Source organism: Pseudophryne corroboree, chromosome 9, assembly GCF_028390025.1.
Source record: "Pseudophryne corroboree isolate aPseCor3 chromosome 9, aPseCor3.hap2, whole genome shotgun sequence".
Lineage (NCBI taxonomy): Eukaryota > Metazoa > Chordata > Amphibia > Anura > Myobatrachidae > Pseudophryne > Pseudophryne corroboree.
This window is the reverse complement of record NC_086452.1, coordinates 423461032-423487816: the sequence shown is the minus strand read 5'-3', so window position 1 is coordinate 423487816 and position 26785 is coordinate 423461032. Positions and strand designations below refer to the sequence as shown.

The following is a 26785-nucleotide window of genomic DNA, read 5'->3' as shown; positions in this document are numbered from 1 at the left end:
GAATTGCACTATGCCAGTTCCAGCCTTACACCTGCCGATGCATCCACAGTGTCTGGATAAACAGTCAATAGATCGTCACCAAATGGGCGACATGCATTAGATCGTCATGGTCAAAATGTTGGCATGATCATCAGGTCGACATGTAAATGGCCGACAGTGCTTATGGTCGACTGGTACAAAAGGTCTAATGGACGACACACATATGGTCGACATGAGTTTGTTTTAATTTTTTTCCTTTTTTTCAACTTTTTCATACTTTACCATCCACGTGGACTACGATTGGGAATAGTAACCTGAAGTAACCCGAAACGCGAGCCATGCGAAGGGACGCAATACACTAATTGGAGTTCCCTGTGCTGTGACGGCGAAGACAACTCCCAAAAAAATAAAAAATGCTGTGTCGTCCTATCATCGTGTTGACCTTTCATGTGTCGACCCTTTGACCGCGTCGACCTTTTCTAATATCTACCTTTTCATGTCGACCTAATGAGCCTGTTGACCTTTTCACCCTGTCAACCTTTTCCATGTCGATCATTGTGGGGTCAACCTATTGACTGTAGACATTTTGTGTGCCGATCTAGTGATCCACACCCATCTCTTATTAAAGTGTCTGGTGATATGATTTTACAGATAGGTGTCTCTTTCTGTGATTAAATGTAATGTTCAGCTTATAACCTATTAAACTTGTTGCTGATCACTGGTTTAGACAATTAAGGCAGATGCCTGATTGCTGTAGGTTACAACGCCTTTGCCGCAGCCTAAAGCTCCATGTAAAAGGATAAAAGAACAGCTGTATCACACAAAATAAGACAAAGCATTCATTGACAGTGGCAACAGAAGCGTTTGCTTTCCTGCGACAGGTTTAGAGGGCAGCAGGGCCGAAACTAGGATTTTTGTCACCCGGGGCAAGGCAATAGTTTGCGCACCCCCAAAAAACAAAAAAACAAGAGTATAACAAACTCTGTCAGACTAAAATATCAGATTACCAGGAAATTTGAAAAAAGGGGATACTGTTGGACAATATTCCCCTATGCCCTACAGTATGCGTCACATGCCCTGCCAGTGTGTTCAACTACATGCTCCACTGTTTCCCCATACATTGCACTATAGCATAACACTTCATCACTGCACTACATTCCCCTATCCACTGTACTACATCACTATACTACATCCCCTACACGCTGAACTACATCACTACACTACATGCCCCTATGCACTGCACTACATACCCTATATGCTACAATACATCACTACACTACATGCCCCTATGCACTGCACTACATACCCTATATGCTGCACTACATCCCCTTATATGCTACACCACATCAGTGCACTACATGCCCCTATATACTGCAATACATTACTACACTACATACCCTATATGGTACACTACATCACTACACTACATCCCCCTATAAGTTACACCAAATCCTCCCATCTGGGAGGCAAAGCGGAGCTTGATACTGCTAACTGAGAGCACAGTGCGCTTCTATAGCTTGCACAGTGCACTGCACGCTAGTCGCAGCACTGCGTGGCAAAGAAGAGAGTTTAAGACAGTAGCCAGCATAGAAGAGATCCCAGGTACTGGAGCTCACCCGCACAGCGTTGGAGCCAGCTGTGGGCAGACAGGTGGGTAAGAGACATTGCCAAGAGTGCTGTCTGCTGCCTTACTGCCGGTAAAAAATAAAATAAAAAAAACCCTGTTCCTCTGTAACTCCTTGGCGCCCCCTCAAATCCTGCACCCGGGGCACGTGCCCCCTTAGCCCCCCCTAGTTACGGCCCTGGGGGGCAGTGCCAGCAAGGGCTCAGAGAAAGGGGAACCCTGTGCAGAACTTGGTGCCCATTTATAAACGTCATCCTTGTCCCATTAGCCTGGGATGATAAACAGCCACAGTGAGTCTGACTTCTCTGAAATGGCTAAACAGGTGGTGAGTAGTGCGTTGCTTGGGTGGGGGGAGGTGGGGTCATAGAGATAAGGAGCCAGATAGCCACGCCTACACAGGGTGACATCTTGGAACTGCATAACCTCACGTGCTAGAGATGCGCTGGTTGGATGATCTTGTCTCAGGACGCCGGGCTGATCTTCCACCGTTGTTCACTACTTTTTCAAAAATGTCAAACCGGGACTAAATGAGCACCATCACTATCCATACCTTGACCCCAATCAGCCACATCCTGTCCAGATCTGCCCTGTAATGCCCGCTTTTGAGTAAAACCCCACCCTTTTAGGTCCACAATTCAGGACTCTCCTGCCAAAATCCGGGCATGCAGGAAGTGTAGGTAACAAAGCACTGGCACTGTCCTTTGTTATAATTAATTTGATTGAAATATGTCCTTAGACTAAATTAGGCTATTTAATCCAATGAAAAATGCTTTTTTTATATCAAAATCTCTGCTACTTGGACACCTTCAAATCAGACATCTATATATATATATATATATATATATATATAAATGCGAAAGCCCTCACTCACTGACTGACTGACTCACTGACTCACTGACTCACTCACTCACTCACTGTTAGGGTCTCCTGCCCTGTGCGGCCACGGCGTCATGGCAACCGGGAGACAAGTGCTAGTGGAGTAACCTGAGCGCAGCTGATACTCCGGTTCGGGTCTTTTGCTGTGCAGTGGTTATAGGCTCTGTGCATGGCAGGGGATCCGGTGCTGGTTTTTGTGCTCACAGTCTGTGAGGTCTGAGTGGGGCGTGGACAGCACCTGCTTTATAAGGCCTCTTTTCAGGGTAAGCAGATGCTGCTGAATCTTTGTTGGTTAGTCAGTTCATGAAAGTTAGCCAGTACTGTGTAGCTTTGTATTTGTTTGTTGCTTACTGCAAATAGGCCTGGGGATTTGGTATTACACTCTGCCAATCCAGACCTAGCAGTAAGACTGGAGTCAGTCGTTTAGCTTGCTGGGGTTCTGTTACTACTCTGTGAACTTAGCAAGTTTGCGGCTGTATTCTAAGACTTGCCTGTCTAATCCTGTCTCACTGTGCTAGGTGTCAGGGGCCAGTTCAGTGGCAGTAAGCTAAAACCTGTGCACTGCAAGTGAGAATTAGGATTGTGGGGACTCTCCTTGTGTCTATCATTCCATCTCTGACCAAGGAGTTTACTGCCACACCCGTTGGTAACCCTTTAGGGTTTTGCTGTTGCCCTTAGCAACAGCATTTCGGGTTCTCTACGTATTAAAACACAACATCTTGCTTTTTCCATCTTAGCAGTTCTAATGCAAGGGAGATACCCAGTTCCTTAGCCTCTGGGCTTCTCTGTTCACTTTGTGTGTATTTTGTTACCCTATCACCTTCTGTGTACGTTATGTCATATTCCCCAGTTTGTCTGTGAGTCCATTTGTTTTGCATAACAGTTCAAACACCAGTACATTCCTGCAGACACTGGAGTGCATAACAGTTCTGACACCAGTACTTTCCTGCAGGCACTGGTGTGCATAACATATTCAGCAGCCAAATACTCCTGTTGAAATTTTGTGGGAATATGGAGCATACCCCTCAAAATACGTTGCAACAGGTGGTCGATCAGGTGCAGGTCCTGACTCGACAATTTAATGATTTGTCCATTAAAATGCACACCTCCCAGGCTGCTGGCAGAGCTCCCGCAGCAGCAGCACCTGCAGGGGTTAAGGAGCCGAAAGTAAATCTCCCGGATCGTTTTTCTGGAGATCGCTCGCAGTTCTTTTGTTTCAAGGAGAGCTGCAAGCTATACTTCCGGCTTAGGCCTCAGTCTTCTGGGTCAGAGATTCAGCGGGTGGGCATAGTGATTTCCTTGCTACAAGGAGACCCACAGGTCTGGGCATATGGGTTGCCGCCTGACTGTCCGTCGCTTAAAAGTGTTGATGCTTTTTTTATGGCACTGGGCATGTTGTATGATGACCCTGACAAGACGGCCTCAGCCGAGGCTCAGATTTCGATCCTTAAGCAAGGGCGAAGGCCAGTTGAGGTTTACTGTACGGAGTTTCGGAGGTTGGCCCATGATACCCAGTGGAATGACCCAGCCCTGAGACACCAGTACCGAAGAGGTCTTTCTAACCAGATAAAGGACCAACTGGTACAATATCCCTTGCCTGATAGCTTGGATCAGCTCATGCAGTTATCCATCCGGGTGGATAGACGGCTGAGAGAGCGTAGGCTTGAAAGGGAGACTGAGATTTCCTTCCTTCCCAAGGGAACCTCAGACTCTGAGGAATTTTCTGAGGAGCCTATGCAGATTGGGGCTACCCGCCTCTCCTCGCGTGAGAAGACGCGGAGGAGACAGCAGGGGTTGTGTTTGTACTGTGGGAATAAAGGTCATGTGGTAGTATCATGCCCAGAAAAGCCGGAAAACTTCAGGGCCTGAGGGTGATGGGAAATATCCTGTCAGGCCAGAAGTCAGAATTTCCCAAGAAGACTTTTATCATTCCGGTGACCTTGAAGATCCTCGGTCAAACTGTCAAGACTGAGGCCTTTGTGGACAGTGGGGCCGACGGGGTTTTTATGGACCGCCAATTCGCCCTGAAACACTCTGTTCCCTTAGTACCCTTGGCATCGGAAATTGAGATTTGTGGGTTAAACGGGGAACCATTATCCCAAGGTAAAATTACCTCTTGCACTAGCCAGATTTCTTTGTTTATTGGAGCCACACACTCTGAAAAATTGTCCTTTTATGTGACTGTCTGTACTTTTGCCCCATTGGTGTTGGGGTTACCCTGGTTAAGGGCCCACAATCCTCAATTTGACTGGGTCTCTGGGGAGATTCTTAGTTGGGGTACTGATTGTTTCAGGAGTTGCTTGAGCCTTCCAGTCAGGCTCTCGCAGCTAAGTTTGCCAGGATTGCCAGGGTGTTATGCAGATTTTGCGGACGTGTTCTCCAAAAAAGTTGCAGAGGTACTACCTCCCCATCGCCCCTATGACTGTGCCATTGATTTGTTGCCAAATGCTAAGCTTCCCAAGAGCAGGTTGTACTCCCTGTCACGTCCTGAGACTCAGGCTATGGCAGAGTACATTCAGGAGAACTTGGCTAAGGGATTTATCAGACCTTCACAGTCTCCAGTTGGGTCGGGGTTCTTCTTCGTGGGTAAAAAGGACGGTTCGTTGCGACCCTGCATCGACTTCAGGGAATTGAACCGTATCACGATTAAAAACTCATACCCACTGCCTCTCATTTCGGTCTTGTTAGACCAGCTTCGTACTGCCACCATTTTTTCTAAGATTGACCTACGCGGTGCGTACAATCTAATCCGAATAAGAGAGGGGGATGAATGGAAGACTGCCTTTAATACCCACTCAGGGCATTATGAATATTTGGTGATGCCTTTTGGGCTCTGTAATGCCCCGGCAGTCTTCCAGGATTTCATGAATGATGTGCTCAGGGAATATTTGGATAGATTCTTAGTTGTATACTTAGATGACATCCTAATCTTCTCCCATTCCCTGGAGGAACATCGGAAGCATGTACGCTTAGTCCTCCAGAAACTCAGAGACCACCGGCTTGGGGCGAAGCTGGAGAAGTGCGAATTTGAAGTTCAGCAAATCGCATTTCTAGGATATATTATCTCCCCAGAAGGTTTCCAAATGGAGGGTTCCAAGGTACAGGCAGTCCTGGATTGGGTGCAGCCCACTAGTTTGAAGGCGCTTCAGCGTTTCCTGGGCTTTGCGAATTTTTATAGACGATTTATCGCTGGATTTTCGTCTATAGTGGCGCCCTTGGTGGCACTCACTAAGAAAGGGGCGGATGTTGCTCACTGGTCTTGTGAGGCTAAAGCGGCTTTTGCCCGTCTCAAAAGGGCATTTGTTTCGGCCAAGGTGCTGCGACACCCAGATCCAGAGCGTCCTTTTGTGGTGGAGGTGGATGCCTCTGAGATGGGTATTGGGGCAGTGCTTTCTCAGATGGGAGTGTCTGATAATCGCCTTCATCCCTGTGCTTACTTTTCCCGTAAATTTTCGCCTGCCGAGATGAATTATGACGTGGGTAACCGGGAATTGTTGGCTATTAAGGATGCACTCGAGGAGTGGAGACACTGGCTTGAGGGGGCTAAGTTTGTGGTCTCAATTCTCACTGACCATAAGAATCTGGCATATTTAGAGTCAGCGAAGCGTCTCAATGCCAGGCAGGCACGATGGGCTTTGTTTTTTGCTCGCTTTAATTTTTTGATAACATATCGCCCTGGGTCAAAAAACATCAAGGCTGATGCGCTCTCGCGGAGTTTTGCTCCAATCCAGGAGACCACCGAGGAGCCGTTGCCCATTGTTTCCCCATCATGTATTAAAGTGGGCATTACCCAGGACCTCTTATCATTAGTCCTTAGAGCACAGGAGCAGGCTCCTCCAGACCTTCCGGTAGGTCTTTTGTTTGTGCCTCCTAGGTTAAGACAGCGAGTGTTCCTGGAATTCCATGCCAAGAAGTCGGCAGGTCACCCGGGTATTGCCAGAACTCGGGAGTTGCTATCTAGGGCGGTGTGGTGGCCCTCGGTGGCTAAGGATGTGATCAGTGGGTTCGGGCATGTGACATCTGTGCCCGAAATAAGACTCCTAGAGGGGTTCCTGTTGGCCCATTACATCCACTCTCTATCCCATCTAAGCCATGGACCCACATTTCAATGGATTTTGTGGTGGACTTGCCCAAATGCTCGGGGATGACAGCCATCTGGGTTGTCGTTGACAGGTTTTCGAAGATGGCGCACTTCGTTCCACTGGTTGGGCTGCCATCAGCCAGACGCCTGTCTGAATTATTTATGCTGCATGTTGTGCGTCTCCACGGGTTGCCACTTGATGTGGTCTCTGACCGCGGATCCCAGTTTGTGGCCAAATTCTGGAGGGCATTTTGTTCCGATCTCCAGATTTCTGTCAGCTTGTCGTCAGGCTACCATCCGCAGTCTAATGGGCAGACTGAAAGGGTGAACCAGTCCTTGGAGCAGTTCCTCAGGTGTTATGTCTCCAAGTGTCAGACTGACTGGGTTGCTCATCTGTCCATGGCGGAGTTTGCCTATAACAACGCGGCTCACTCTGCTACAGGGATCTCTCCCTTCCTTTGTGTGTATGGGCATCATCCTAAGGCCAATTCTTTTGACCCCCTGGACTCCACGCCTGGTGGTTCCTCTGTGGTTTCGGTCCTTAGAGGTATTTGGCGGAAAGTGAAGAAAGCCCTTGTGTCTGTGTCATTAGTGACCAAAAGGGTTTTTGATAAGCGGAAAAGACCCTGCAGCTTCAAATTAGGAGACTTCGTCTGGTTGTCTACCAAGAATTTGAAGTTGAGACAGCCATCTCATAAGTTAGGGCCCCGGTTCATCGGCCCTTATAAGATCACCAGGGTTATCAATCCGGTGGCATTTCAGTTAGATCTGCCCCGTTCTTTGGGTATCAATAAAACATTTCATTGTTCCCTTTTAAAACGGGCGATTAGTAATCCTTCTTCCAGTGGAAGACCTTCCCCTCTTCTGATACGTGGCCAGAGGGAGTTTGTTGTTGAAAGGATTCTTGACTCCAAGGTGGTTCGGGGTCGGCTGTCATTTTTGGTGCACTGGAAGGGGTATGGCCCGGAGGAGCGGTCGTGGGTGCGCAGTTGTGATCTTCATGCCCCCAGACTGATACGCTCTTTCTTCTCGCAGTTCCCCGATAAACCCGGTGGTAGGGGTTCTTTGACCCCTCGTCAGAGGGGGGGTACTGTTAGGGTCTCCTGCCCTGTGCGGCCACGGCGTCATGGCAACCGGGAGACAAGTGCTAGTGGAGTAACCTGAGCGCAGCTGATACTCCGGTTCGGGTCTTTTGCTGTGCAGTGGTTATAGGCTCTGTGCACGGCAGGGGATCCGGTGCTGGTTTTTGTGCTCACAGTCTGTGAGGTCTGAGTGGGGCGTGGACAGCACCTGCTTTATAAGGCCTCTTTTCAGGGTAAGCAGATGCTGCTGAATCTTTGTTGGTTAGTCAGTTCATGAAAGTTAGCCAGTACTGTGTAGCTTTGTATTTGTTTGTTGCTTACTGCAAATAGGCCTGGGGATTTGGTATTACACTCTGCCAATCCAGACCTAGCAGTAAGACTGGAGTCAGTCGTTTAGCTTGCTGGGGTTCTGTTACTACTCTGTGAACTTAGCAAGTTTGCGGCTGTATTCTAAGACTTGCCTGTCTAATCCTGTCTCACTGTGCTAGGTGTCAGGGGCCAGTTTAGTGGCAGTAAGCTAAAACCTGTGCACTGCAAGTGAGAATTAGGATTGTGGGGACTCTCCTTGTGTCTATCATTCCATCTCTGACCAAGGAGTTTACTGCCACACCCGTTGGTAACCCTTTAGGGTTTTGCTGTTGCCCTTAGCAACAGCATTTCGGGTTCTCTACGTATTAAAACACAACATCTTGCTTTTTCCATCTTAGCAGTTCTAATGCAAGGGAGATACCCAGTTCCTTAGCCTCTGGGCTTCTCTGTTCACTTTGTGTGTATTTTGTTACCCTATCACCTTCTGTGTACGTTATGTCATATTCCCCAGTTTGTCTGTGAGTCCATTTGTTTTGCATAACAGTTCAAACACCAGTACATTCCTGCAGACACTGGAGTGCATAACAGTTCTGACACCAGTACTTTCCTGCAGGCACTGGTGTGCATAACACTCACTCACTCACTCACTTACTCACTCACTCACTCATCACTATTTATTCTCTTACTTCCCGATATGTTAGGAAGCTGAAATGTAACATCATACCCTCCAACATTTTTCAAATAAAAATCGGTACAAATTCAAAAAGGGTGCGTGGCCACGGGTAGAAGGGCGTGACCACGCCCCTTTTCCTATACCTCCAATGGAAGTTTGGAGAGCCAAAAATCGGTACAGACCATACAAAAAAGGTACTGTACCTGCCAAAAAAGTACAGTTGGAGGGTATGTAACATAGGTATTCTTCTGGGGGTAAATAGGAAAACAACAAAATTAGAATTTTAATAAACCTCCCTGAAAGGTATGAAAAGGATGTTGACATAATGACATCATTACTGATGCGTGGCTTGCGTGAGCGATAACACCCAGATGAACAATCAGGTCAAAATTTGGATTGCACTCCCAGTGGGTAGAATTGAATAAACTACAAAAATGGGCCTGTCACTTTTTACCATATTTGCTGCCAAGAACCATGGATTAATATTTACTAACATTAATACGTCTCAAATTTACATCTCTATAGATTTACCTAATTTTTAACACTCATTTATATTTACAACCATGAAAATCAGAAACTTCCATGCGAATAACGGGTAGAACAGCTACTAGGATATAACACACATATATATATATATATATATATACAGTGGTCGAAGTGGGGCGGTATACGGCGGTATGGTATACCGCCACTTCTTCCACTGACCCGGAAATGAGCCCAGAAAGTGCAGCAGGAGGCGAGGGAAGTGGCATCCTGCTGCACATGGTGCTCCCCGTCCCTACGCGGCGGCCGGCGGCTATGTAGAGCGCTGTATTAGCACACAGCCGCTCACCGCTGCCAGCCGCCTGCGCATGCCGCTCACCAGCCGCCCGCCGCTCCCGCTCACCAGCCGCCCGCCGTCCCCGCTCACTAGCCGCCCGCCGCTCCCGCTCACCAGCCGCCCGGCGCCAGCTCACTGCTGCCAGCAACAAATAAGGTAATGTTCCCTTGTTGTCACCTCTTTCCCTGCTGTCCCTGTCATCACTGTCCCTGTCGTCACTGTCTCTCCCTGTCGTCACTCTCCCTGTCGTCACTGTCGTCACTCTCCCTGTCGTCACTCTCCCTGTCGTCACTCTCTCCCTGTCGTCACTCTCTCTCCCCCTGTCTCTCCCCCTGCCTCTCTCCTTGTCGTCACTGTCTCTCTCTGTTGTCACTGTCTCTCCCTGTCGTCACTCTCTCTCCCTGTCGTCACTCTCACTGTCGTCACTGTCGTCACTCTCACTGTCGTCACTCTCTCCCTGTCATCACTCTCTCCCTGTCGTCACTGTCGTCACTCTTTCCCTGTCGTCACTGTCGTCACTCTCTACCTGTCGTCACTCTCTACCTGTCGTCACTCTCTCCCTGTCGTCACTCTCTCTCCCCCTGTCTCTCTCTGTCGTCACTGTCTCTCTCTGTCGTCACTCTCTCTCCCTGTCGTCACTCTCCCTGTCGTCACTCTCACTGTCGTCACTGTCGTCACTCTCACTGTCGTCACTCTCACTGTCGTCACTGTCGTCACTCTTTCCCTGTCGTCACTCTCTCCCCATGTCTTTCCCCCTGTTGTCACTGTCTCTCCGTCGTCACTCTCCCTGTCGTCACTGTCTCTCTTTCCCTGTCGTCACTCTCTCTCCCTGTCTCTCTCCCTGTCGTCACTGTCTCTCTCCCTGTCGTCACTCTGGCTGTCCCTGCTGTCACAATTTCAGCTCATTCAGTGTGCTACAATGTGAATTTCGGCTCATTCAGTGTGCTACAATGTGAATTTCGGCTCATTCAGTGTGTTACAAGGTGAATTTCGGCTCATTCAGTGTGCTATAATGTGAATTTCGGCTCATTCAGTGTGCTACAATGTGAATTCTGGCTCATTCAGTGTGCTACAATGTGAATTTCGGCTCATTCAGTGTGCTACAATGTGAATTTCGGCTCATTCAGTGTGCTACAAAGTGAATTTTGGCTCATTCAGTGTGCTACAAGGTGAATTTCGGCTCACTCAGTGTGCTATAATGTGGATTCCGGCTCATTCAGTGTGCTATAATGTGAATTTCGGCTCATACCGTGTGCTACAAGGTGAATTTCGGCTCATTCAGTGTGCTATAATGTGAATTTGTGCTCATTCAGTGTGCTACAATGTGAATTTCGGCTCATTCAGTGTGCTACAATGTGAGTTCCGGCCCATTCAGTGTGCTACAATGTGAATTTCGGCTCATACCGTGTGCTACAAGGTGAATTTCGGCTCATTCAGTGTGCTACAATGTGAATTTTGGCTCATTCAGTGTGCTACAATGTGAATTTTGGCTCATTCAGTGTGCTACAAGGTGAATTTCGGCTCATTCAGTGTGCTGCAAAGTGAATTTCGGCTCATTCAGTGTGCTACAAGGTGAATTTCGGCTCACTCAGTGTGCTATAATGTGAATTCCGGCTCATTCAGTGTGCTATAATGTGAATTTCGGCTCATACCGTGTGCTACAAGGTGAATTTCGGCTCAGTCAGTGTGCTATAATGTGAATTTGTGCTCATTCAGTGTGCTACAATGTGAATTTCGGCTCATTCAGTGTGCTACAATGTGAATTCCGGCTCATTCAGTGTGCTACAATGTGAATTTCGGCTCATACCGTGTGCTACAAGGTGAATTTGGGCTCATTCAGTGTGCTATAATGTGAATTTGGGCTCATTCAGTGTGCTACAAGGTGAATTTCGGCTCACTCAGTGTGCTATAATGTGAATTCCGGCTCATTCAGTGCGCTATAATGTGAATTTCGGCTCATACCGTGTGCTACAAGGTGAATTTCGGCTCATTCAGTGTGCTATAATGTGAATTTGTGCTCATTCAGTGTGCTACAATGTGAATTTCGGCTCATTCAGTGTGCTACAATGTGAATTCCGGCTCATTCAGTGTGCTACAATGTGAATTTCGGCTCATACCGTGTGCTACAAGGTGAATTTCGGCTCATTCAGTGTGCTACAATGTGAATTTTGGCTCATTCAGTGTGCTACAATGTGAATTTTGGCTCATTTAGTGTGCTACAAGGTGAATTTCGGCTCATTCAGTGTGCTACAAAGTGAATTTCGGCTCATTCAGTGTGCTACAAGGTGAATTTCGGCTCACTCAGTGTGCTATAATGTGAATTCTGGCTCATTCAGTGTGCTATAATGTGAATTTCGGCTCATACCGTGTGCTACAAGGTGAATTTCGGCTCATTCAGTGTGCTATAATGTGAATTTGTGCTCATTCAGTGTGCTACAGTGTGAATTTCGGCTCATTCAGTGTGCTTCAATGTGAATTCCGGCTCATTCAGTGTGCTACAATGTGAATTTCGGCTCATACCGTGTGCTACAAGGTGAATTTGGGCTCATTCAGTGTGCTATAATGTGAATTTGGGCTCATTCAGTGTGCTATAATGTGAATTTGTGCTCATTCAGTGTGCTACAATGTGAATTTCGGCTCATTCAGTGTGCTACAATGTGAATTCCGGCTCATTCAGTGTGCTACAATGTGAATTTCGGCTCATACCGTGTGCTACAAGGTGAATTTCGGCTCATTCAGTGTGCTACAATGTGAATTTTGGCTCATTCAGTTGTGCTACAATGTGAATTTTGGCTCATTCAGTGTGCTACAAGGTGAATTTCGGCTCATTCAGTGTGCTACAAAGTGAATTTCGGCTCATTCAGTGTGCTACAAGGTGAATTTCGGCTCACTCAGTGTGCTATAATGTGAATTCTGGCTCATTCAGTGTGCTATAATGTGAATTTCGGCTCATACCGTGTGCTACAAGGTGAATTTCGGCTCATTCAGTGTGCTATAATGTGAATTTGTGCTCATTCAGTGTGCTACAATGTGAATTTGGGCTCATTCAGTGTGCTACAATGTGAATTCCGGCTCATTCAGTGTGCTACAATGTGAATTTCGGCTCATACCGTGTGCTACAAGGTGAATTTGGGCTCATTCAGTGTGCTATAATGTGAATTTGGGCTCATTCAGTGTGCTATAATGTGAATTTGGGCTCATTCAGTGTGCTACAATGTGAATTCCGGCTCATTCAGTGTGCTACAATGTGAATTTCGGTTCATACTGTGTGCTACAAGGTGAATTTCGGCTCATACCGTGTGCTACAAAGTGAATTTCGGCTCATTCATTGTGCTACAATGTGAATTTCGGCTCATTCAGTGTGCTATAATGTGAATTTCAGCTCATTCAGTGTGCTATAATGTGAAAGGGGCACTAGTATTAGATAGTATAAGGGGTTCTACTACACGGGACACGCCCCCTTTTGGGTGACCATGCCCCCATTTGGGTGACCACGCCCCCTTTTCTGGAGCGATTCAGGTCTGGGGAACGGGCGGGCCAGTCCATAGCATCAATGCCTTCGTCTTGCAGGGACTGCTGACACACTCCAGCCACATGAAGTCTAGTATTGTCTTGCATTAGGAGGAACCCAGGGCCAACCGCACCAGCATATGGTCTCACAAGGGGTCTGAGGATCTCCTCTCGGTACCTAATGGCAGTCAGGCTACCTCTGGCAAGCACATGGAGGGCTGTGCGGCCCCCCAAAGAAATGCCACCCCACACCATTACTGACCCACTGCCAAACCGGTCATGCTGGAGAATGTTGCAGACAGCAGAACGTTCTCCTTGGCATCTCCAGACTCTGTCACGTCTGTCACATGTGCTCAGTGAAGAGCACAGGGCGCCACTGGCGAATTTGCCAATCTTGGTGTTCTCTGGCAAATGCCAAACGTCCTACACGGTGTTGGGCTGTAAGAACAACCCCCACCTGTGGATGTCGGGCCCTCATACCACCCTCATGGAGTCTGTTTCTGATCGTTTGAGTAAACACATGCACATTTGTGGCTTGCTGGAGGTCATTTTGCAGGGCTCTGGCAGTGCTCCTCCTGTTCCTCCTTGCACAAAGGCGGAGGTAACGGTCCTGCTGCTGGGTTGTTGCCCTCCTACAGCCTCCTCCACGTCTCCTGATGTACTGGCCTGTCTCTTGGTAGCGCCTCCATACTCTGGACACTACGCTGACAGACACAGCAAACCTTCTTGCCATAGCTCGCATTGATGTGCCAACCTGGATGAGCTGCACTACCTGAGCCACTTGTGTGGGTTGTAGACTCCGTCTCATGCTACCACTAGAGCAGAGCCGGCCTTAGCTATAGGCAGGCTAGGCATTTGCCTAGGGCATTCAAGCATGTCTAGGGGCATCCAAGCATGTCCCTGCAGCATCTCATGCTGGGAGGGACAGTCCGCAAACTAACTGTTACTTTCCAAATGTATTCAATCAGTACTTGTATACACTGCTGTTTACATTTGTCCAAAAAAATGCACACTGTGCCTTAAACTTCCTCTGACATGCTTGAATGCCCCTGACTTGTGAGACCTCAGACAGACAGCAGAAGCCCAGTAAATGCAATTCCTGGACCTGTGACATTTTTACTGACTATATAAGGTTATTACTGGATGGCTTCTTATGATAACACATGTGTATTTTGGAAGACTGCTTCACAGAAACCTGACATCACCTATACTGCTTGTGCACATTGGGGAGGGGGACCCTGCCATCCTGTGTGTGTCCCTTATCCCTGTGCAAACCCCAGGTGTCTGCAGGGACATAACATGGGCAGTGTTCTCCCCACACTTTATTTCCTAGTCAGTCCATACCGTAAAATTCCCCTGCCATCTAGTACTGTAACGTGGTCAGTAAGTTGCGTTGTGCTATTTCTATATGAAACATCAGTGCAGCGTGACTTTTGGACACATCAGACTGGAGGGCAGAGCATTTAGCTCCCACAGTATAAAGTAAAGTGCATGCAGTTAACGGGAGTAACAGACACCAGCAAACACACTGAATAGTGAAGAGAATGGACAGTTTCTACATGTTTGATACTGATCTTTTTGTATAACCAGCAAGTGTGGCAGTATCTGTGGCAGTATATGTGTATTATGGGCATTACTAATGTGGGGCATATGTGTAAGGTGCATTACTGTGTGGCATTATGTGTATTATGGGCATTACTAATGTGGGGCATATGTGTAAGGTTTCTTTACTGTGTGGAATTATATGTATTATGGTCATTACTGTGTGGCATTGTGCAGAGTTGAACTGGCCCACAGGGTAACCCCCCGGTGGGCCCCACTACCTGAGCGTTGCAGGTACAGATGCAGAACTAGCGGCGGAGCTAGGGGGCACCAGACAAAATTTTGCCTAGGGCATCAAATTGGCTAGGGCCGGCTCTGCACTAGAGTTAAAGCATCGCCAGCTTTCAAAAGTGACCAAAACATCAGCCAGAAAGCATAGGAGCTGAGAAGTGGTCTGTGGTCACCACCTGCAGAACAACTCCTTTATTGGGGGTGTCTTGCTAATTACCTATAATTCCCACCTGTTGTCTATTCTATTTGCACAACAGCATGTGAAATTGATTGTCAATCAGTGTTGCTTCCTAAGTGGACAGTTTGACTTCATAGAAGTGTGATTGACTTGGAGTTACATTGTGTTGTTTAAGTGTTCCCTTTATTTTTTTGAGCAGTGTATATATATATATATATATCAGGGTTGCACCACAGACTGTCCAGGATTTGGCGGATGCTTTAGTCCAGGTCTGGGAGGAGATCCCTCAGGAGACCATCCGCCACCTCATCAGGAGCATGCCCAGGCGTTGTAGGGAGGTCATACAGGCACGTGGAGGCCACACACACTACTGAGCCTCATTTTGACTTGTTTTAAGGGCATTACATTAAAGTTGGATCAGCCTGTAGTGTGTTTTTCCACTTTAATTTTGAGTGTGACTCCAAATCCAGACCTCCACAGGTTAATACATTTGATTTCCATTGATAATTTTTGTGTGATTTTGTTGTCAGCACATTCAACTATGTAAAGAACAAAGTATTTAATAAGAATATTTCATTCATTCAGATCTAGGATGTGTTATTTTAGTGTTCCCTTTATTTTTTTGAGCAGTGTATATATAAAACATATTAATTACATTTTGTCTGAGTGTTTACTGACCCATCTGGTGAAATCCTCATTGTTTGTACCTACAGATATATAACGCAAAGGATTAGATACTGTTGTGTTTTTGTCTCTAAGTTTTTCCCGGCTCACGTTTTTTATCATCTGACACATTCGGGCTTCTCTCTCAGATTTGGAAACCTTGGGTACAAGGTCATGTAGTGTACGCAGAAAATAGATGGAGAACTCCACAGATTAACACCGGCTGACATGCTTTCATTACATCCTGCAAGACGAACACTAATTACATTCCCCCTAGAACCGCATCTGCTGCAATCTCAGCTCTCTGCCTTTCTCCTGTTTATTCTACGTTCTTGTGTTCTACGCATTTATTGTCTCTCTTCATTACTAATTCAACTGTATTTTATCTGTAATCATTTTTTTTTTTTTAACTTAGGATCAGTTTCTTCTACATGTTTGATGCAACGGAGATTCTTGTGCCCCTCACGGTGGAAGTATATCAAACCTGCAGGATATTCTGGATTATTATTATTGCACAGCTAAAACTATAGGCAGATGGACTGGGCTGGTCAATAGTTCACTGGGTTTATGTAGTGCGGGGTCTGAGTTCTGAGAAGCAGCGCAATTTTTGTTGATCTCAGTTGCAGACTTAAAGCTGCAGTAATGTCATTTCACTGGCTGCATGTGTGCACTGTAGCTCAGACGCATGCGCAGGAAGAAAACATTGGCTGATTTGCTTACAATAGCAGCAGTGTGACTGCATCTAAATCAGGCCCATTGGCTTCTGTCTACACATAGGCCTGATTCAGAGCAGGATGCAGTTGCAGCCGAGACTGCGCCTTTTGCAGCAGCCGCAATTGCATCTTTATGCTAATGCTTCAGCTGATGGTCAGTCTACTGAGACGCGGTGGCGCTAATCTGGCACAGTGCATATTAAAATGCACCATCAGTCGCACCGTCAAAGATTGCCCAAGCCTAAGGAGGTGTAGATTCTCTGTCTGGACGTGTTCGTCTGCATCAGTGTAACTCATACTTACCTACATTTAATCTCTCCTCTCCAGGAGAAGCTTGGAGATTAGACGCAGCAGGAAACTTCAGGGGCATGGCCAGGTTGTGACATCATCAAGCCCCACCCCCACATTGTGAAAATGCCACGGTTTGTGGGTCAGCAGGAAGTGGGCGGGGCTAAAATGGTCCCATTCACGTCATTTTAGCCCTTCTCCCCACCACACGGACCGCGAACACCGGCGAGTATCTGTCCATCCTGCCTGCTTCACTATGGTGAGGGCAGGATGCGGGAGATCTGCCTGCTCTTCCGGGGGTGTGGGGAGCTACCCCAAAAATCTGAGCCTCCCCCAACTTCTGGGAGAGTAGGCAAGTATGGTGTAACTGCGTCTTTAGATGTAGTTGCTAACCGTGACTGCCTGCGTCTGGCTAGCCACATCCCCGTTACCACCCGGAAACGCCCACTGAAACTGCATCTTTCTGCATCCAATTTTAATCTGCATCTTTGAACACTAACCATCAAGATGCATTCACAGTGTCAATGGAAACATTGGCCGCTTGCGTCTAACATTGTCACTGTGCAGGGGAGTACGTTCAAACTAAGAGCCCAGAGGGAAGCACAACCTTATCTGCTTTCTGCAAAGATTTGACAACCATAACTCTCTCATTTGCTGCTCCCCAAACTACTGCCATACCTCACTGGATACGCCCCAATCTTGTCTGATTTTGGAAGCTAAGCAGTGGTGGCCTGATCAGTACTTGGATGGGAGACCACCTGGGAACAACAGGTGCAGTAGTCCACATATTAGCAAACAGCAGAAGGAACGGAGAAACTTTCAACTAGGGCACCTTTGCTTGTCTGGATATGACCAATAAACAGGAGTAGACACCAAGCACAATCTATCTATAACTGTGGATAGAGTCTGACTGACACAATTGGCATTAATAATCACTAGTACATCTGTATTATAACTAGAGATGAGCCGGTTCAGTTCCCAGAGAACCGAAACCCCCCCCCCCCCCCCCCCCCGAACTTCACTACCTGAGCCCAGCTCGTGTTTTCCCGCCTGACTTGGAAACCAGAACAAGGCAAAATGTCATAATCCCGCTGTCGGATTCTCGCGGGGTTTGGATTCCATATAAGGAGCCGTGCGTCCCCGCCATTTTCACTCTGACATTTGAAAGTGTAGAAAGAGGACGTGTCTCCGTCCTCAGTGTCCTCAGTGTCCGTGTCTTGCGCTGCATCTGTCCAGTCACAGTGGTTGTGTCCTCTGCTGCCATATGTCCAGTGCTGCTGTATAAGTCCAGTCCAGTGGTGCTGTCTTGTGCTGCCTCAGTCCAGTGGTAGTGTGTTGTGCTGCATCAGTCCAGTCACAGTGGTGATTTCCTCTGCTGCCATATGTCCAGTGCTGCTGTATAAGTTCAGTCCATTACAGTGGTGTTGTGTAGTCCTGCATCAGTCCAGTGGTGGTGTCCCTGTGCTGCTGTATATGTCCAGTGATACTGCCGTATATGTCCATTGACACTGCCGTACATGTCCAGCGGTACTGCCGTATAAAACCAGTGATCCTGCCATATAATTCCAGTGGTACTGGCGTATAAGTCCAGTCCAGTGATACTGCCGTATATGTCCAGTGATACTGCCGTATATGTCCAGCGGTACTGCCGTATAAATCCATTGATCCTGACATATAATTCCAGTGATCCTGCCGTATGATTCCAGTGGTACTGGCTTATAAATCCAGTGATTCTGCCGTATAATTCCAGTGGTACTGGCGTATAAGTCCAGTGATACTGCCATGTAATTCCAGCGCTGCTGCCGTATAAATCCAGTGATCCTGCCGTATAATTCCAGTGATCCTGCCGTATAATTCCAGTGGTATTGGCGTATAAATCCAGTGATCCTGCCATATAAATCCAGTGGTACTGGCTTATAATTCCAGTGGTATTGGCATATAAATCCAGTGATCCTGCCATATAATTCCAGTGGTACTGGCGTATAAGTCCAGTCCATTGATACTGCCGTATATATCCAGTGGTACTGCCGTATAAATCCAGTGATCCTGCCGTATAATTCCAGTGATCCTGCCGTATGATTCCAGTGGTACTGGGGTATACATCCAGTGATCCTGCCGTATAATTCCAGTGGTAATGGCGTATAAGTCCAGTGGTACTGCTGTATATGTCCAGCGGTACTGCCGTATAAATCCAGTGATCCTGCCATATAATTCCAGTGATCCTGACGTATAATTCAAGTGGTACTGGCGTATAAATCCAGTGATCCTGCCATATAATTCCAGTGGTACTGGCGTATAAGTCCAGTCCAGTGATACTGCCGTATATGTCCAGTGATACTGCCGTATATGTCCATTGATACTGCCGTATATATGTCCAGCGGTACTGCTGTATAAATCCAGTGATCCTGCCGTATAATTCCAGTGATCCTGCCGTATAATTCCAGTGGTATTGGCATCTAAGTCCAGTGATCCTGCCGTATAATTCCAGTGGACGATTTTTTAAATTTGCCACTTCAGTGCGACTCCTAGATGGGCCAGGTGTTTATGCCACACACTTGTGTCGCTTAGCTTAGTCATACAGCCACCTCGGTGCAACCTTTTGGTCTAAACACAATATTGTAAGGTGTGAGGTGTTCAGAATAGACTGGAAATGAGTTGAAATTAATGTTGTTATTGAGGTTAATAAATACCGTAAGAGCAAACTTACCCCCCAATTCTGTGATTTTAGCTGTATTTCTGTTTTTTTTTTTAAAAATCATCCATATCCAAAACCAAAACCAAAACACGAAAGGGTGGTTTTGGCAAAACCAATCCAGATCCAAAACACGAACATGGAACCAGAACCAAAACCAAAATACAAAACACGAGTGCGGAATTAGAACCAAAATCAAAACACAAAACACGAAAAGTGCTCACCGCACATCTCTAATTATAACCAATGTTATCACTACTGATGTCCTGGACGGAGAGTGATGTGATGTATACAGGCTAGAGATTGAGACGTACAGTATGTATAGATGCCTACTCAGCTGCTGCAATTTTTGCTGAAGATCGGGAATACTGTTGAACTGATTCTGCTGTCAGAAAGAGGTCAGGCGTTGGCCCTTTGATGAAATGATGCAATGTGGCTGATTCTTTATTTCTTGCATACAATGGGAATAAACATTTTCACTGAAAACTTTTAATTATTGAGAAACTCTATAGGAGTGATTCTGCTCCACTTCCCTGAGAAATTAAAGGGAAAACCACTGAAGATGTGTAATATATCTTTATTCTACTATTGGAAAACTTTATGGGAGTAATTCTACTCCCTTTCCCCAAGAAATTAAAGGAAAAACATTGATGATGTGCAATATATTTTATACAATATTGATATCACCACAGTTTTAGAGGGGATCCGGGCAGTCAAAATACTGACAACCAGAATCCCGACACTACTTGAAATACCGGCACCAGGATCCCGACATTGATCACTATCCTGGCGCCAGGATCTCGACCACCGGAATCCTGAACATTGTTTACATTACACAGGCTGCCATAGAGGTAAGCCGTGTGGGAGGGGTATTTTTAGGCTGTGAGGGGAGGCTTAGGGTTAGGCTGCGGGGAGGAAGGTTAGGGTTATGCACCCCTGCGGAGGGTTAGGGTTAGGCTGCAGGGGATGGAGGGAGGGTTAGGTCTAGGCTGTGGGGAGGGAAGGTTAGGATCATGCACCACAGGGAGGGTTAGGCTTAGGCTGCGGGGAGGAAGGTTAGGGTTATGCACCCCTGCGGAGGGTTAGGGTTAGGCTGCAGTGGATGGAGGGAGGGTTAGGTCTAGGTTGTGGGGAGGGAAGGTTAGGATCATGCACCACCAGGGAGGGTTAGGGTTAGGCTGAGGGGGGTGGGGGAGTTTGGTTTTAAGCTGAGGGAAAGGTGGGTTAGGGGCAGTGCTATTTTTCAGCAGGAACTGAGTTCCTGAACCTCTTATTAAATATGACATCATCAGGAACAGAGTTCTTGAACCTGTTCTGGGCCAAAATGTATTTTCCATTAGATAAGTTTTATTTTAAAGTCCATTTTGCGTGCCTTCTTTTCTAAAAACTATATATCATCTGTCTATCTATAATTTTTTTAATAGCTCTGCCCTCTGCCCCCAGACCCGTAGTTCCTGAACCTTTTTTTTTTTTTTTTTAAATAGTACTGGTGTAACTGGCACTGCTGGGGGCATTGTGTATCTGGCACTGCTGAGGGCATTGTGTATCTGGCACTACTTGGGGCATTGTGTATCTGGCACTGCTGAGGGCATTGTGTATCTGGCACTACTTGGGGCATTGTGTATCTGGCACTGCTGGGGGCATTGTGTATCTGGCACTGCTGGGGGCATTGTGTATCTGGCACTGCTGGGGGCATTGTGTATCTGGCACTGCTGGAGGCATTGTTTATCTGGCACTGCTGAGGGCATTGTGTAACTGGCACTGCTGGGGGCATTGTGTAACTGGGACTACTGGGGGCATTGGGGGTCATTCCGAGTTGTTTGCTCGCTAGCAGATTTTAGCAGCATTGCACACGCTAAGCCTCCACCCTCTGGGACTGTATGTTAGCTTAGCAGAATTGCGAATGAAAGATTAGCAGAATTGCGAATAGAAATTTCTTAGCAGTTTCTGAGTAGCTCGAGACTTACTCCTACACTGCGATCAGCTCAGCCCACTTCGTTCCTGGTTTGACATCACATACACGCACTGCGTTCGGCCAGCCACTCCCCCGTTTCTCTAGACACTCCCACGTTTTATCCTGGCACGCCTGTGTTTTTCCGCACACTCCCAGAAAACGGTCAGTTTCCGCCCAGAAACACCCACTTCCTGTCAATCACACTCCGATCACTTCAACGATGGAAATTCTTCGTTCGGACATGATTAAATCTACTAAGTTTTGTGCTAAAATACTTAGCGCATGCGCACTGCGTACCATGCGCATGCGCATTTTCGCCTTAATCGCTCCGTTGCGAAAATCGGCAACGAGCGAACAACTCGGAATGACCTCCATTATGTGAATATATGGCAGTACTCAGGGCATTATGTGTTTTAAAAAAAAAAAGTTAATGTACAAATTGATGCCACGTTCCTTTGGTAGCTCCACCCACATCACCGCTTACCTCTGCCCCGCCCACAGTTCCTGAACCTGGATTACTACAAAAATAGCACTTGTTAGGGTGTTAGGGATCGGGGTTAGCTTACTTCATTAATGTCTGCTGGCATTTTAAACATCAGGATGCCGCTGTCTGTATTTTGACAGCCGACATCCCACCCGTCGGGATTCCAGTACCAACCCTTTAAGAGATATAACACAATAAAAGTTATGTTTTAAATATTACAATTATCATACAACAAAGAGTGACCCAAAAAGAATTTCTTGTCTGTTTTGCGTCTTTGCAATTTGAGTATCTAGTTACTTATACTTAATTCTGGGTGCACCACCAACTAAAGGCTGTACCTATGAGAGGACAGACTGTGTAGCAGGATTGTTGGTCTTAATAGATTCAGAAACGATACAATGTACTTTTTAAAACACTTGGGAAATTGATCTCTGCTGTACATATGCATCATACTCCATTCTGCACAGATTTTATTCCATAAATAAATGTGCAAAACATTGTTGCAGCTACGACCTTAATTTGTTGAGACCTAGACAATTGCATCAATTCGGCTAAATTGGCCATTCGGACATGCCACTGGGTATTTAAGAGGTTTCTTATGTTTTACCTTTATACAGTATGTGTTGTGTCTACATATATCACTTTGGAATATGCATCAGCTCGGCAAGAACACCCCTCTTATGTTATGTCATTAGGGGGAGATGTATCAAGTCTTCTAACGAGTACAAGTGGAGGTATCGCCCATAACAACCAAATTCTAGTTATCATTTATCTAGTGCATTCTGTAAAATAATAGTTAAAACAAAGCTGGTTGGAGTAGACAATATCTGGCCTCTTTAGAAGGTTTGATAACTTCCCTCCTCTACTACGTATGGTCAGCATCTTGGATAAGCATGGCAGGACCTCTTCTGAGTATAAAGGGCCAGTGATATCCAATATGAATCCTGGGAATACAGTGTTCCATTGATGTCAGTATCCCTAATATACATACAGTATGTGCTCCATGTGGACCTGCTTTTGCCCCATATAAAACATTTCCACACTCTTTTGGAGGGTCGATCTCATGATGGCATACCTCTCAACTGTCCCGATTTTGGCAGGACAGTCCTGTTTTTCGTGGTCTGTCCCGCTGTCCCACCCGCGGGTCGTAGTGTCCCGCAGTGGTGGAGGGGGGCGGGGGGGCAGTACACCCCCTACACGATCAACCCCAATGTCTCCCTAAAGGGTTGGGTATGAAATGCCGGTGGTCGGGATCCTGGAGGTCACATGACCAACCGCGGCATCCCGACAGTGAGAATCCCATCACTGGACGGTGGTAAGTATTTTGCCCCTCTCCCGTCCCCTACCCGAACCCTCTGGGCATAGCAGAAAATGTCATCAGAAGATGTCCACTATCAGCCTGTGTGTACAGACATTTTCCATCCACTCCCACAGGTTGGGGTGCTAGTGATCCAGCTGTTCTACCCATCTTACTGGCTCACATGGATGTACAAATTCAAAACAATCCTGTTGCTTAACTCTTGGGTCGAGTAACAGTAATGACCCTAAAGGAGTAAAGTACAGTATGTTAATATATGGTTACACTACCACTTATCACCAATTGGTGGCACTGCAAAGAAAACTAGGCACTTTATTTCTGACACTCTCCACGCCCTTAAATCAGGGATGGGGAACCTTCAGCCCTCCAGCTGTTGTTGAACTACACATCCCAGCATGCCCTGCAACAGTTTTAGCATGGCCAAATAGCAAAACTGTTACAAGGCATGCTAGTATGTGTAGTTCAACAACAGCTAGAGGGCCAAAGGTTTCCCACCCCTGCATTAAATCCTAGGAAATGTAACACTGGAGATATCGGAGATAATATTTGCAGTCAGTATTAAATGGTTTGCAGCAGCCATCTGCATAGCTCCCTGTGTGGACGGTGAAATGGAGGCTATTTAACCAGTCCCAAAATGTTTTAGGAGCTGGAGGATGGCATTGGCCTGTCTTGCCCACGGGTAATATAGCGCTGGAGAGGGATCTTCAGATCCCCTGGGGTAAATTTACTAAAGTGTGAGTTTTTTAGAAGTGGAGATGTTGCCATAGCAACCAATCAGATTATATCTGTTATCGTCAAACTGGTGCTAGATGAATGATAAGTAGAATTTGATTGGTTGCTATGGGCAACATCTCCACTTCTAAAAAAAACACATTTTAGTAAATTTACCCCCATGTGTGCAGGCTGCACTGCTCCTCCACTCCATTTTATCAGAGAATATTCCTACATACACACAGTAGGCAAGCCAGGAAAGGAGGAACAGTTATTGTGATAGTTATCACTACAGGTCAGGTATGCGTTATCCGGATACCCGTTAACCGAAATATTCAGAAAACCAGAATGTTTTGGCCCTGTAGTGACGTCATGACCTCACTGGAGTCTGTGGCCAATCAGACATGTGGGGGAGTGGCTTTGCAGCCATTAGCTCGCCATCACTACTCCCAGGACCCACCGCCAACTCCCGCCAACACGCTGAACCCCTCCGCCGACCCCCCGGACCTGCCACCGACACACCGAGCCCGTCCGGATAACAGGTATTCTGTTATCCGGAAAAATCCCTTATCCGGAATGCTCCCAGTCCCGACAAAACAGCCTCTTATGGGATGATCTGTTCCAACAAGAGTTTCTTGTGACCTTGGTGCATTAATTCATCCATTACTGCTGCAAATAATTCTGGTAACAGATCTTAATTTCTGACCAACAAAAAAACTATTTGTAGGAACATCTCAAGGATGATCAGTGGAAACAGGATGCACCTGAGCTCAATTTTGAGCTTTATGGCAAAGGCTGTGAATACTTATGTACATGTGATTTCTTAGTTTTGTATTTTTTATAAATTTGCAAAAATCTCAAAAAACCTTTTTTCACATTGTCATTATGCGGTATTGTGTGTAGAATTTTGAGGGAAAAATTAATTTATTCCATTTTGGAATAAGGCTGTAACATAAAAAAATGTGGAAAAAGTGAAGCGCTGTGAATACTTTCCCGATGCACTGTACTGAATTTATTTTCCAATATAGTTTTTTGACTGTGCTAGTAAAACATTCAGATATGCTATAGTGTATATAATGTACTAAATATAAGAATTGTGGTAAGGAATTTGACAGAAATGAAGACGCACTTGTGCCCATGAAAAGCTTCCATTTCCCCCTGTGATAGAATGACAGCGCCAGATTGACAGTTGCCATTCTACAGTACAGGGCCGGATCTAGGGGGGGGGGGGGGGGGGGGCGAAGGGGGCGACTGCCCCCCTAACACAGTCATAGCCACACCCACTTTTGAGCAGATGAGAGCTCTCCTGGGAGAGCCCGAGGTAGAACAATGTGCTGCAGCTTATACCACAGCAGCACAGAGGAGCCATGAGAGCAAGGGTTACAGAGCATTTGCCCCTCACTTGCTGGTGTGTGGGTGTTAAGGCTAATAAATACAATTACCCCATAGCACAGTCACATGTACATAGAACAATCACAAAGCTCTATCTCAGTTTCACTCACAAAGTTCAGTCAGAATTGAGAGAGGAGGAGTTAGGATTGCAGATGGGAGGAGTTGGGACTGTAGAGGGAGGAGTTAAGATTAAACAGTAAACCGCCCCCCCTAAAGAAAAGTCTAGATCCGTCCCTGCTACAGTACATACTGGATAGAATAACGGTATTCTCTACACCGTTTCGGGCACCGTATAAGCAACTATAACTACAACAGTGGCAGCGACGGTGGCACCTCCACAGCATTGCACCTGGGCAGCCACCTATAATAGCCAACTATTCTGTATGAAAACTAAAACCAAACCCAATATTTATTAACAGTCAAATGTAGTACTGTTCATGTAAAAACATATAAAATAATATAAAAATATATAAAGTAATGTAATAAATATAAACATGTTTTGTGCGTGTAGCTCTCCTTGAAGGCGAAATACACAAGGTGCATCTGTAAATAACCTGCTGCAACTGACCTGTCTTATTTTTACCAAAGTCACCTCACAGCGGGTGGTAACGGCTCCAGCGTAATACATGCGTCCTACTACTCTTACAGACCGCTCTCTGTGGACTACCGGGCGAGAGTGACACATATGTAATGTGGGTTTGGGGACCTTGAAAGGAGAAAGCTCCTGCGTTGCAGATGGTGCCTGAAGGCAGCTCTGTGTATTTGTTGTAACGCCAATGCAACTTTTACCCACGGGAGTGGAAATTATGCCGTGCTATTCCCACTCATTTATTACTCATAATGTGCAATCTTTCCGTTAATTTAGAGTTGAACAAAGAGATGACAATGGGGGTAGATTAAAGATCTGTCGTGTGAGGTTGTGGAGGTCTGGGGGTCTCCAATTGGACGGCATTGTGCCATCCAAGTGCTACCTAATCCCTTCTGGAAAGGGTGTATATACAGTAACATCTACTGTATATAACTTTTTAATAAAGTAATTGTTTTACCTTATTTGGCCCATACATCTACGTCCCCGATTACCTGTTCTGCTGGTCTTATCCTCCGATCGTCGGACACTGATAATTGGCGATCTACCAGGGAATTGGAAAAAATAATCATGTTAAAAATCCCCAACTCATCAATATTGACCATATTTTTGGTGAAATTGATGAGTTGCAAAAATCCAGCATTTTGGATTTATCCGATTCCCCGACCCCGGCATCAGAAGAACGCTGAATTGCATCAGTTCAGGCTAGATGTATGGGCCCCATTAGAAATACACTATTGAAAAAGCAAAGGGGTTTTAGGGAGTAAATTATATTTTTAATAATTCCCATTATCTTACAATGATCATGAATTTGAAAATTAATGACAGCTTTATTACAGCGAAACAATATTTTTTCTTTTGGTGCGATCACAGTTTAGTAGCTCAATGAGGAATAAGGTATCAGTGAGGTGGATATATTTATCATTGGCGGTAGTGGGGCCCTATGAACTATAATTCGTTATAACCATTCTTACCTATGACTCAGCCATCGTTTTAGCTGGTCGTAGGTACATCCTGTT

At 46.2% G+C, this 26785-nt stretch overlaps 1 protein-coding gene and 1 pseudogene across 1 annotated transcript in view; both read left to right on the top strand.

Annotated features, from left to right (window-relative positions):
- TAFA4 (TAFA chemokine like family member 4) overlaps positions 1–26785 on the top strand; it is a 492869-nt gene that overhangs the window by 40498 nt on the left and 425586 nt on the right. The window lies entirely within an intron of this gene.
- On the top strand, positions 17294–17412 carry LOC134963964 (5S ribosomal RNA; annotated as a pseudogene).